Source organism: Oncorhynchus gorbuscha, linkage group LG08 (assembly GCF_021184085.1).
Source record: "Oncorhynchus gorbuscha isolate QuinsamMale2020 ecotype Even-year linkage group LG08, OgorEven_v1.0, whole genome shotgun sequence".
Taxonomy (NCBI): Eukaryota; Metazoa; Chordata; class Actinopteri; order Salmoniformes; family Salmonidae; genus Oncorhynchus; species Oncorhynchus gorbuscha.
Window position 1 is genome coordinate 10,760,597 of NC_060180.1, and position 13,211 is coordinate 10,773,807.

The 13,211-nt window shown below is 42.0% G+C and overlaps 1 protein-coding gene and 1 long non-coding RNA gene across 3 annotated transcripts in view; one reads left to right on the top strand and one right to left on the bottom strand.

Moving 5' to 3' along the window:
- The window catches only part of LOC124041182 (pro-neuregulin-3, membrane-bound isoform-like), a 448,412-nt gene that overhangs the window by 328,158 nt on the left and 107,043 nt on the right, over positions 1 to 13,211 (top strand). The window lies entirely within an intron of this gene.
- The window catches only part of LOC124041183, a 48,018-nt gene continuing 46,961 nt past the window's right edge, over positions 12,155 to 13,211 (bottom strand). Inside the window, exon 3 of the long non-coding RNA XR_006839891.1 lies at positions 12,155 to 12,381. This is a non-coding gene — a long non-coding RNA (uncharacterized LOC124041183). The remainder of the gene's footprint in view (positions 12,382 to 13,211) is intronic.

A 13,211-nucleotide genomic window follows, 5' to 3' on the forward strand; every position in this document is an offset into this window, starting at 1 on the left:
ACTTGTCGGATGTGGCAGTGCTTGCAAACTATTACAGACGACAAAGGGAAGCACAGCTGAGAGCTGCCCAGTGACACGAGCCTACCAGACAAGCTAAATTACTTCTATGCTTGCTTCGAGGCAAGTAACACTGAAACATGCATGAGAGCATCAGCTGTTCTGGATGACTGTGTGATCACGTTCTCCGCAGCCGATGTGAGTAAGACCTTTAAACAGGTCCACATTTACAAGGCCGCTGGGCCAGACGGATTACCAGGACGTATACACCGAGCATGCACTGACCAACTGGCAAGTTACTCCACTGACATTTTCATTCGCTCCCTGTCTGATTCTGTAATGCAAACATGTTTCAATCAGACTACTATAGTCCCTGTGCCCAAGAACAATAAGGTATCCTGCCTAAATGACTACCGACCCGTAGAACTTATGTCTGTAGCCATGAAATGCTTTGAAAGGCTGGTCATGGCTCACATCAACACCATTATCCCAGAAACCCTAGACCCACTCCAATTTTCATACCGCACCACCATGCAATCTCTATTGCACTGCACACTCCCCTTTCCCACCTGGACAAAAGGAACACCTATGTGAGAATGCTATTCATTGACTACAGCTCAGCGTTCAACATAATAGTGCCCTCAAAGCTCATCACTAAGCTAAGGACCCTGTGACTGATCATCTCCCTCTGCATCTGGATCCTAGACTTTCTGACGGGCCGCCACCAGATGGTAAGGGTAGGTAACAACACCTCTGCCAAGCTGATCCTCAACAGCCTCAACAGATCCTCAACAGCCCCCTCAGGGGTGCGTGATCAGTTCCCTCCTTTACTCCCTGTTCACTCATGACTGCACGTTCAGGCACAACTCCAACACCATCATTAAGTTTTCTGATGACACAACAGTGATGAGTGATGAGGATTGAGGGCACTATTGTGTTGAACGTTGAGCTGTAGTCACCAACAATGATGAGGCAGCCTATAGGGAGGGTTCAGAGACCTGACAGTGTGGTGCAAGGACAACAACCTCTCCAACAACGTGATCAAGACAAAGGAGATGATTGTAGACTACAGGAAAAGGAGGACCGAGCACGCCCCCATTCTCATCAATGGGGCTGTAGTGGAGCAGGTTGAGAGCTTCAAGTTCCTTGGCGTCCTCGGCACATGTGACAAATACAAGTTGATTTAATTTGAAATGCAACATAAAAAATTTACGTCTGACAATGAGAGCAAAACATGAGATAAACGACTTTAACTTTGATTAACACATGGCTAGTTTAAATAGGACTGTTATTTCAGACATCCTGATGTTGCAGGTGCTCAGTCAGTCAGAATGTGAGTTTTGTCACCTCTGTAACGACTGCAGTGTATCAGTCCATCCATGACGTTAATGAAACTGCAAGTAAATAGGCTACTAGAGACTATATTATTATTATAACCATTAGCTTTCGCAGAAGCAGCAGCTACTCTTCCTGGGGTCCACACAAAACACAAAATATGCCAAGTAACAAAACACTGATTGACAAAATACAACGAAATACAAACCATACAAAAACATAATTTTTCAGCACAACATGAAAGGCTGCTTGACTGTTGACCACTCTTATACCTGCTGGCGCCACTCTCAAACTGAACCCATAATACTGTAACGTCCTTTCATCCATGTCAGAGCAATATGTTTACAACCAATAAGTGAAAGAATTCTGCTTTACATTAGACATGCTTCTAACGGGTGGTAGCAGCCTTAAAACAGCATAGATCTTTTTTAACCCCTTTTTCGTGGTAACCAATTGCGATCCAATTACGATATTGTCTCATCGTTACAACTTCCAATGGGCTCGGGAGAGGTGAAGGTCAAGTCATGCATCCTCCCAAATATGACCCGCCAAACCATGCTTCTTAACACCTGCCCACTTAACCTGGAACCTAGCCGCACCAATCCGCCACAAGGAGTCACTAGAGCGCGATGAGCCAAGAAAAGCCCCCCGGCCGAACTCTCCCCTAACAGGGACGATGCTGGGCCAATTGTGCGCCGCCATTTGGGACTCCCAGTCACGGCCAGTTGTGACACAACCTGGGATCGAACCAGAGTCAGTAGTGACGCACCAACCACTGCGATGCAGTGCCTTAGACCGCTGCACGACTCAGGAGATTATATTGAAGATATTTTAATTAAAGCGTAGGGCTTCATAATACCATTACATACACATTTCAGTCGCTCTTATCCAGAAAGAATATTAGTGTTGAAAGTGCCTTGCATGTCGATACATTTTTTACCAAGTCGGCTCGGGGATTCAAACCAACGGCCATTCAGTTATTGGCCCAATGCTCTTAACCGGTAAAATACCTGCCGCCAACACAATCAAGCGAACCACTGATGCAATGCCTAGGGCAAAATATGCTCAGCAGAGCACAGAGGGGATATGATTGCAGCATACACAGAATGATCACATAATTATGCATGCTATTTTTAACATTAAATCATCTAGCTACTGGTGCATATTTATTGAGCTTTGCGTTACTGCATTGGCTATGGTGTTTATCTGTGTGCTTTTGTATTCCAACCTTTGACATTGAATTTAGTGCAATGCGTTGTTTGATTCTAAATTGATAGATTTGAATCATTTGTCTTTCTTTCACCTAGATTGTGGGAGTTTGGGAATGTTGTGGTGCATGTGCTTTTGAATACACTGGAATGCTGTATACAAGTGACCTCTATAGCCGACACTCCCTGTCGGATGTTGTCAGTTTGAACAACACTTAAAACATAGGCAACAAAGTCAGTACCGCCAAGTTATTAGGCAACTTGCTGTTGGAGCCATGTTAGAAAACACATATGGGGGTAAAGAGACAGGAAGAGTGGGTAATTAGTTCAATATTAGCCTACATCCATCTACTAACTAGCTCTTGTCAGATCAAAGTATTCCTCCGTGAGTTAAACACAACACATCATTAAGTGTGTGTTGGTTGATCTCATAGTAATCTCGTTCCCAGACACTTCGGCTCAAATGCGTGAAGATTCTGGTGGACCAACGTGTCAAACTTGGCCTTCGTCAGCCAATACAGAAAGACCGGAAGAAACTCCAGGGCGCATAGGCAATGGCTTAATCTACCAACCAATCACCTCCCATATCACCTTCCCTTAACCCTCCCCACACCTGGCCTCTCCATTGGCATAAACCTGACATTGTGCTGACATGGCAGCTGTCAAACCTGGGAAGAACCATCAGTGGACACAGCTTGTCTGATTGCATTATCACTACCAGATATTTGCTGTACTTAATGAACACAGTATCAGCTTAACAGGAGATTCCTGCACTGTCAATGTCCTCTATCACCACCGTTGGACTGTGGAGGGGAATAATGGAGAGGATGCATGGGTGTCACATCCAGACAAGTTGTGTTGGGCTTCTGGCGTTGTGTGCTCCCATCTGTCCTGTACCTGTTTATAGGGCTGTTATCAAGGAAGAGGATGGCAATAAAGCCCAAAACCGAGCACAACCACATCCCTAACCATAAACATAGTTTGACAGGGACAAGGGACATAGGGAGTCTCCTATGCCACATTTTTAGTTGACAGATTCAACTGGCGTAAGCAAAGAAGACAGAGGCGGTTCATTGCGTGACCAAGCCATCATCATTAGTGTCATTGTACTTCCATATAGGCCAATGTATGATGAGCATGGTTCAGTAAAGCAATGGAAAGTAACAGTGCACAGTGTCCAAGAGATGTTGTGGCCTGCTGCCGTCCACTAGGACCATGTGACCGATGCTGTCGTGCTGCTGTGTAAAGGCAGTGTGCTCAGGCATACACATCATGCAAGGACAGCTCTGTCAAATGCATGTTGTCTGTACTTCACTCTGCAGAGTGGGTGGTCTTGCAGATACTCGTCCCTCCTCCTCTGTCTTTAAGGTAGTGGTTTAGATATATGTGACCGACCGACTCGATTCGGCCTGATGTAGCAAAACTTGCAATTGTGTTTTTTTACATTGGATAAAAGTCGAGTCTCTAGAATATGATATATTATACACTACAGTTGAGGACCAATGGGAAAGTAAATCTGCTTTGAAAGTTGATAAACCTCACTTTTGAGAAAATGGCCCTTGAATATTTTGGTAAGCCTACTGGAGAGCTCTTTTTTGTCTACACCCATTCAGCATTGTTCACACCCCTTAGCCCCACCCATTTCTTTACAGATTCACATGTGAGGTCATGTACTAAGCAACAAAAGATTTTCCCCATGAATCTACCTGGCAGTGTGGACATCCCCAGTGAGATGGTTAGGGACTCTGTCTCAACACTGAGCCATAGGCAGCAGCTCTCTTGTCATCAGGTGAAGAACCCCTGAGCACCCGGTGCTAACATACCAGATGGAGCTGCTGCAGCCTGACACTGTTAGGAACAAGAGACAGGCCCCAGATGAGATGAGAGCTCAGATTCTCTCTCTCTCTCTCTCTCTCTCTCTCTCTCTCTCTCTCTCTCTCTCTCTCTCTCTCTCTCTCTCTCTCTCTCTCAAATTCAAGGGGCTTTATTAGCATGGGAAACATGTGTTTAAACCTTTTGGTGTTAGGGGGCAGTATTTTCATTTTTGGAAAAAAAACGTTCCCGTTTTGTACGGGATATTTTGTCAGGAAAAGATGCTAGAATATGCATATAATTGAGTTTTGGATAGAACATACTCTAACGTTTCTAAAACTGTAAAGATATTGTCTGTGAGTATAACAGAACTGATGTTGCAGGCGAAAGTCTGAGAAAAATCCAATCCGGAAGTGCCCCAGGTTTTGAAAGCCCTGCGTTCCAATGACTCCCTATATGGCTGTGAATGTACCATCAACGAGCTTACGCTTTCTACGTATTCCCGAAGGTGTCTACAGCATTGTGACGTAGTTTTACGCATTTCTGTTGAAAGATAGCCGTATGGGGGCACATTGCGTAAGTGGTCACATGGTCGCTCCGAGAGAGATTGTCACGTAAAGTGCAGAGGTAGCCATTACTCCAATCGGTCCTAGAGAAAAAGGAATTGTCCCGACAGATATATTATCGAATAGATATTAGAAAAACACCTTGAGGATGGATTCTAAACAACATTTGCCATGTTTCTGTTGATATTATGGAGCTGATATTATGGAGCTAATTTGGAATATTCGACGTTGGGGTGACCGCAATTTCCGGGCGATTTCTCAGCCAAACGTGAAGAACAAACTACAGAGAACAAGAACAAGCTATTTCGCCTACAAAAATAATATTTTGGGAAAAATTTACTTTGACTGTCTACATCTGAAGTTCATCAAAGGTAAACGATTTAATTTGATTGCTTTTCTGATTTCCGTGACAAGTTTGCCTGCTGCTAGCAAGGCATAATGCTATGCTAGGCTATGAAAAAGTTACACAAATGCTTGTCTAGCGTTGGCTGTAAAGCATATTTTGAAAATCTGAGATGACAGGGTGATTAACAAAAGGCTAAGCTGTGTTCCAATATATTTCACTTGTGATTTTCATGAATAGGAATATTTTCTAGGAAGATTTATGTCCGTTGCGTTATGCTAATTAGTGTCAGATGATGATAACGGTCCCGTTCACGGGCTGGGCGTCACTACAGGTTAACATTGCCAAAGCAAGTGAGGTAGATAATATACAAAATTGAAATAAGCACTAAACATTAACAGTAAACATTACACAAACAGAAGTTTCAAAACAATAAAGACATTACAAATGTCATATTACGTATATATAGAGTGTTGCAACGATGTAAAAATGTTAAGGGTACACAAGGGAAGATAAATAAGCATAAATATGGGTTGTATTTACAATGGTGTTTGTTCTTCACTGGTTGCCCTTTTCTTGTGGCAACAGGTCACAAATCTTGCTGCTGTGATGGCACACTGTGGAATTTCAGCCAGTAGATATGGGAGTTTATCAAAATTGGATTTGTTTTCAAATTCTTTGTGGATCTGTGTAATCTGAGGGAAATATGTCTCTCTAATATGGTCATACATTGGGCAGGAGGTTAGGAAGTTTCCACCTCATTTTGTGGGCAGTGAGCACATAGCCTGTCTTCTCTTGAGAGCCATGTCTGCCTACGGCGGCCTTTCTCAATAGCAAGGCAATGCTCACTGAGTCTGTACATAGTCAAAGCTTTTTTGGGTCAGTCACAGTGGTCAGGTATTCTGTCACTGTGTACTCTCTGTTTAGGGCCAAATAGCATTCTAGTTTGCTCTGTTTTTTTTGTTAATTCTTTCCAATGTGTCAAGTAATTATCTTTATGTTTTCTCATGATTTGGTTGGGTCTAATTGTGTTGCTGTGCTGGGGCTCTGTGTGGTCTGTTTGTGAAGAACAAAGCTCCAAGACCAGCTTGCTTAGGGGACTCTTCTCCAGGTTCATTTCTCTGTAGTTGATGGCTTTGTTATAAAAGGTTTGGGAATTGCTTCCTTTTAGGTGGTTGCAGAATTTAACTTGGATTTTGATAATTAGCAGGTAGCCTTATTTGATTAAAGTATTTTTTTGCCAGATCCTAATTGCCAGATGTTGAATTTGATGTTTGTTTTGATGGCTTATAAGGCCCTTCTTGCCTTGTTGCTCAGATTGTTCACAGCTTTGTGGAAGTTACCTGTGGTGCTAATGTTAAGGCTGAGGTAGGTATAGCTTTTTGTGTGCTCTAGGGCAACGGTGTCTAGACTGAATTTTTATTTTTGGTCCTGGCAACTGGACCTGTTGGAACACCATTATTTTGTCTTACTGAAAGTTACTGTCAGGGCCCAGGTCTGACAGAATCTGTGTAGAAGATCTATGTGCTGCTGTAGGCCCTCCTTGGTTGGTGACAGAAGCACAAGATCTCCAGCAAACAGTAGTCATTTTATCTAAGATTCTAGTAGGGTGAGTGTCCTGGTGCTGCAGACTGTTCTAGTGCCCTCGCCAATTAGTTGATTTATATGTTGAAGAGTGTGGGGCTTAAACTGCATCCCTGTCTCACCCCACAGCCCCGTGGAAAGAAATGTGTATTTTTTGCCAATTTTAACCACACACTTGTTGTTTGTATACATGGATGTTATAATGTTGAATGTTTTTCCCCAAGCACCGCTTTCCATCAATTTTTATAGCAGACCCTCATGCCAAATTGAGTCAATAGCTTTTTTGAAATCGACAAAGCATGAGAAGACTTTGCCTTTGTTTTGGTTTGTTTGTTTGTCAATTAGAGTGTGCAGGGTGAATATGTGGTCTTTCGCACAGGAATTTGGTAAAAAAAAGACAATTTGACATTTACTCAGTACATTGTTTTCACTGAGGAAATGTAAAAGTCTGCTGTTAACGATAAGGCAGAGGATTTTCCCAAGGTTGCTGTTGATGCATATCCAACTTTATTAGCATGGGAAACATATGTTAAAACAAGTGATGTAGATAATATACAAGAGTGAAATAAACAATGATATCTCCTCATCATGGTGACAAATGCGAGCCTGGGGCTTTCTGGCAAAATGGACTGGCCTAATTAACACAGTAATGACGCTGCAACGTTGAGTCATCTCACCTGTATAATGAACATTTGAACACTTAAATCCCTCTCTCCCTATCTCTTTATCTCTCTCTCTACTTCTCATCTCCTTATCTCTCCCTTTACCCCCCCCCTCTCTCTCGCTCGTTCTCTAATTCTCCCCCTCCCCTGTCTCTGTACTAGTATAAAACAAGCCCAAATTGAAAAGAGATATGGAACTACACATTCAGAGCAATGGGGATATCAGACTCTTTCTCTCTCTCTCGTTCTCTCTTTCTCTCTCTGTGTGAATATTAATTGTGCCCGGACACTTTAACATTCCACAGTGTGTCACAGAGACAAAAAATATAAGTCTAACTAGTGGACACATCTCACAGAAAGAGAAGAGGTTCTGTCGACTGGGTTGAACAAAGACTTGGCTGTGTCTGGCCTGTGTTGTCTTTTCCCATCTTATTTCCCGATGAGTTTTCAGGCATTATTTTAAAGTGGAGTCTTAGATCTATTTTTTATTTTTTTTGCAATTAGAGCCAAGCATGGACCCGGTCCCGCGGCGAGGAACAACTCCTGTGTAAATGTCTTCTTGTGATGAACTAATTATCTCCTCTCTTCTTCCTCATCATGAATTCCCTACCCCTTCCCCCACTCCCATCCAAAAAGTAAGGATGCAAACAAGAGTTTAGAAAAGTTTCACAATGTTTTTATGGGGGCTGACAATGTCCTGTTTGCTAAAGTTTCATAATGCAAATGCTAGTGCTATATGTAATAACAATTGCCAGAATGACTAAAATTATTTTATTGCAGCTCTGCTGCTCTTTGAGGCTGACTGAATGCCCATCAAATTAAAACTAGCCTACATTATTGACCAAATGTGCTCTTATGGAGGATGCCGCACCAAAGCACAGATAGCTAAGGCAATTATTGGTTAAAGTAAACCCAATTTGACTGTATCTTGTTTTTCTAATTTACATGATTTAATATGAGTCATCACATTAGCCACATGCTTCATCAACACAAAGACACTTTCAGTGGAAGAATTAGCTCAGATTAAAGAAATCACATTGTCTCACAAGCCGCTCAACATAAAGCTAATTTGTGTGGCTCTCTGTTCAAAGCCATTGATCTGAAACATTGTGGTTCAGTTTCTTGTTACATGCATCTCTTGAAAGAAATAAAAAATAAAATAAATAAGAAAAAAACTATTTCAACCAACAATAAAATGTCTCTGCAATTTATACACTCCACTGATTGGTTGTTACAAAGCTTGTCAAAAACACATTTTAATTCCTTTTAATTCATGACACAGTCATGCACAGCATAGTGATAGCAAACCATGTCTGACTTGCTTTCACAAGCATCCCCTTGATACCCATCAGGGGGAGGGAGAGTTGTAAAATGATTCAAGTGGTTCAGCTGACACTGTGATTTTAAGTATGTTTAAAAGTGCATCTTGTGACTGAAATGTGCTGCCCCCTGAGAAGTCAGGTCTTTGTGAATGTGATTTTAAGTATGTTTAAAAGTGCATCTTGTGACTGAAATGTGCTGCCCCCTGAGAAGTCAGGTCTTTGTGAATGTGATTTTAAGTATGTTTAAAAGTGCATCTTGGGACTGAAATGTGCTGCCCCTGAGAAGTCAGGTCTTTGTGAATGTGATTTTAAGTATGTTTAAAAGTGCATCTTGGGACTGAAATGTGCTGCCCCCTGAGAAGTCAGGTCTTTGTGAATGTGATTTTAAGTATGTTTAAAAGTGCATCTTGGGACTGAAATGTGCTGCCCCCTGAGAAGTCAGGTCTTTGTGAATGTGATTTTAAGTATGTTTAAAAGTGCATCTTGTGACTGAAATGTGCTGCCCCCTGAGAAGTCAGGTCTTTGTGAATGTGATTTTAAGTATGTTTAAAAGTGCATCTTGGGACTGAAATGTGCTGCCCCCTGAGAAGTCAGGTCTTTGTGAATGTGATTTTAAGTATGTTTAAAAGTGCATCTTGGGACTGAAATGTGCTGCCCCCTGAGAAGTCAGGTCTTTGTGAATGTGATTTTTATTTTATTTTTTTATCTGCTTTGCGTTTTTGCATGAATGTGTATGCAGTTTCTCAAGTTTCCACTAGGGACGTTTTACACTGCAGCTGCAGCCTTCATGGCACAGGAGATATTTTGGGTTATTGACATATACCCCCTTCTGAGTTTTACTGTGGCCTAAGCATGTGTATGTTATGCTATTAAGAACCACTGTGGCCTGGAAGATAATATGTTCTTATGTGGTCTATCAGAAGAAGACACGCTTTCTCTATAGATCCAGGATTCTCTGAAGGTTTCTTCTAGGATTTTATAGTCACTGTCACCTTTGTGACAACTGTATTATATACTCTATTATATACTCGGTCAAAAGTTTTACAACAACAACTCATTCAAGGGTTTTTCTTTATTTTGACTATTTTCTACATTGTAGAATAATAGTGAAGACATCAAAACTATGAAATAACACAAACGGAATCATATGGTAACCAAAAGTGTTAAATCAAAATACATTTTATATTTGAGATTCTTCAAATAGCCACCCGTTGTCTTGATGACAGCTTAGCACACTCTTGGCATTCTCTCAACCAGCTTCCCCTAGAATGCTTTTCCAACAGTCTTGAAGGAGTTCCCAGATATGCTGAGCACTTGTTGGCTGCTTTTCCTTCACTCTATGGTCCAACTCGTCCCAAACCATTTCAATCTGTTGAGATCGGGTGATTGTGGAGGCCAGGTCATCTGATGCAGCACCCCATCCCTCTCCGTCTTGGTCAAATAGCCCTTACACAGCCTGGAGATGTGTTGGGTCATTGTCCTGTTGAAAAACAAATGATAGTGGGACTAAGTCCAAACCAGTCCAAACCAGATGTGATGGCGTACCTCCTCGGAAATACACATGCAGAGATCATCCGTCCTCCTCCATGATTTACGAAGGGAAATACACACGCGGAGATCATCCGTTCACCTACAAATTCACCCTCAAATTTGGACTCCAGACCAATGGACAAATTTCCACCGGTCTAATGTCCATTGCTTGTGTTTCTTGGCCCAAGCAAGTCACTTCTTAGTATTGGTGTCCTATAGTAGTGGCTTCATGGCAGAAATTCAACTATGAAGGCCTGATTCACACACCCTCCTCTGAACAGTTGATGTTAAGATGTGTCTTGAGATGTTACTTGAACTCTGTGAAGCATTTATTTGGACTGCAATTTCTGAGGTTGGTAACTCTAATGAACGCATCCTCTGCAGCAGAGGTAACTCTGGGTCTTCCAACCCTGTGACGTTCCTCATGAGAGCTAGTTTCATCATAGAGCTTGATGGTTTTTGCGACTAAAGTTCTTTAAATTTTCCGTATTGACTGACCTTCATGTATTAAGTTAACGATAGACTGTCATTTCTCTTTGCTTATTTGAGCTGTTATTTCCATAATATGGACTTGGTCTTTTACCAAATAGGGCTAGCTTCTGTATACCCCCCCCACCACACCACCTTGTCACAACGCAACTGCTTGTCTCAAACGCATTCAGAAGGAAAGAAATTCAACAATTAACTTTTTTAAGAAGAAACACCTGTTAATTGAAATACAGTCCAGATGACTAAATGGTTGAGAGAATGCCTGGAAGCTGGTTGAGAGAATGCCAAGAGTGTGCAAAGCTGTTATCAAGGCAAAGCATGACTATTTGAATAATCTCAAATATAAAATATCTTTTGATTTGTTTAACATTTTTTTGGTTACTACATGATTCATTGTGTTATTTCATAGTTTTGATATCTTCACTACTATTCTACAATGTAGAAAATAGTCTAAATAAAAACCCTGATGAGTATGATTAGATGAGTAGGTGTTCTAAAACTTTTGACCAGTAGTGTTTCTATATGTTTTGTTGTTGTAATTGTACCCAATTATTCTCCCCAATTTTGTGATATCCAATTGGTAGTTACGATCTTGTCTTATCGCTATAACTCCTCAAGGGGCTCGGGAGAGGCGAAGGTCGAGATGTGCATCCTCCGAAACATGCCCCTTCAAGCCACGCTGCTTCTTAACACACTGCTCGGTTTACCCGGAAGCCAGCCGCACCAATGTGTCAAATGAAAAACCATTAGGCTGATGACTGAGGTCAGCTTGCTGTTTTAAGGCCTGCCAAAGGTGTCGCTAGAGCGCAATGAGCCAAAGAAAGCCCCCTGGCCATACCCTCCCCTAACCCGCACAGCACTGGGACAATTGTGTGCACCCCTGTGGGGCTCCCAGTCATGGCTGGAGCGAACCCCAGGCTGTAGTGGTGCCACAGCACTGCAATGCACTGCCTTAGACCGCTGCGCCACTCGGGAGGCCCAACTGCATTATACTAAGGGTCTGCTAGATAATGTCTAGGAGTAGGAGAGGTGAAACGTGATTTTGGTCTAGTCCACTTCAGACAGAGACTTTAAGCTTGTTGCACATCTCCTCCAAAGATAAGACACAAATTAATCCAGTCAGGTCGCAGAACAAAATGAAAAAAACACAGAAAATTAAATCAAAGTAAGTTAAAAAGGATGGGAATATTAAGCACAAAGATAAGATGTCTAGTGATAAGGTGTTAATATGCAGGAGAGAAGGAGAGAGAATGAAGGAGAGATAAGGGCTGAATGTATAATCTGTACTTTAATTGCATTTTAACCTCAGAATGGGATTCATGCTTGAGCTATACCACTGTAATCATACAGCTTCTAATAATCATCTCCAGTAGTGGCACTTGTTGGGTACTTCCTGCATTTATAGAACACGTTCAATATTTCCTCTCACCATTGGAAAGGCAAAAGTCTTTCTGATAGGGACATAGAAGTTATAATCTTGGTGTACCACTTTTTCTTCCTCATTGCTAGATACTGTCTGCTTCCATGCTGAGCCTGTGGGTTACAGAGAGGAATGGAGAGGTCGGGTTCACCTGGGGGGTTGAACAGGGAACATCAGCAAAGTCATGCCATCTTTTATTTTCAGGTCTGCTAGCAGCGACTTGTGAATTATTAAGCACATTTCCTCCCAGTTGAAAGGCTACGGAGGTGCAGGTTGTACAGAAAGACTGGGGCTGAGAGTGAGACAGGGCTCACCTTTGCTAGGCTGCCATGTATACAAATTTCACTTGGTATATTTTATTTAAACCACAAAGACACGGTTAGCAAACAGGAAAAAGGGCCAACGTGAGGTAGAAAATGAATGTGCACTGGGACCGGCGGCATACAAATGGATTGTTTGTCTCACCTTAATGCAGTGGTTGTCAACCCTGGTCCTGGGGACACAAAGGGGGGCACATGTTTGTTTTTGCCCTAGCACTACACACCTGATTCAAATCATTAAAGCCTGATGAGGAGTTGTTGATTTGAATCAGGTGTGTAGTGCTAGGGCAAAAAAAAGCATGTGCCCCCCTTTGTTTCCCCAGGACCAGAGTTGAGAACCAGTCTCTTAATGGACCTGGTTATTAGGTGCATTGTTTTGAATATGATTTCTCACCTGTGAATCCAGGTGTTTATGAGAGACTCAGTTGGACAACAGACTGATCAAATTAATTTAGAGATGATCTTCTCTGTTATCTATAAGTTTGAGGATTTCAATACGGAATGAATAATGTGTCTGGGGAAAAATACATTGTAATTGACTCAAACAATTGTCTGGAAGAGGCAATGTCTAGAACTTAGTGAAATTGATTGGTGCAGTATCAAACGTCTGTTTTCAACAGTAC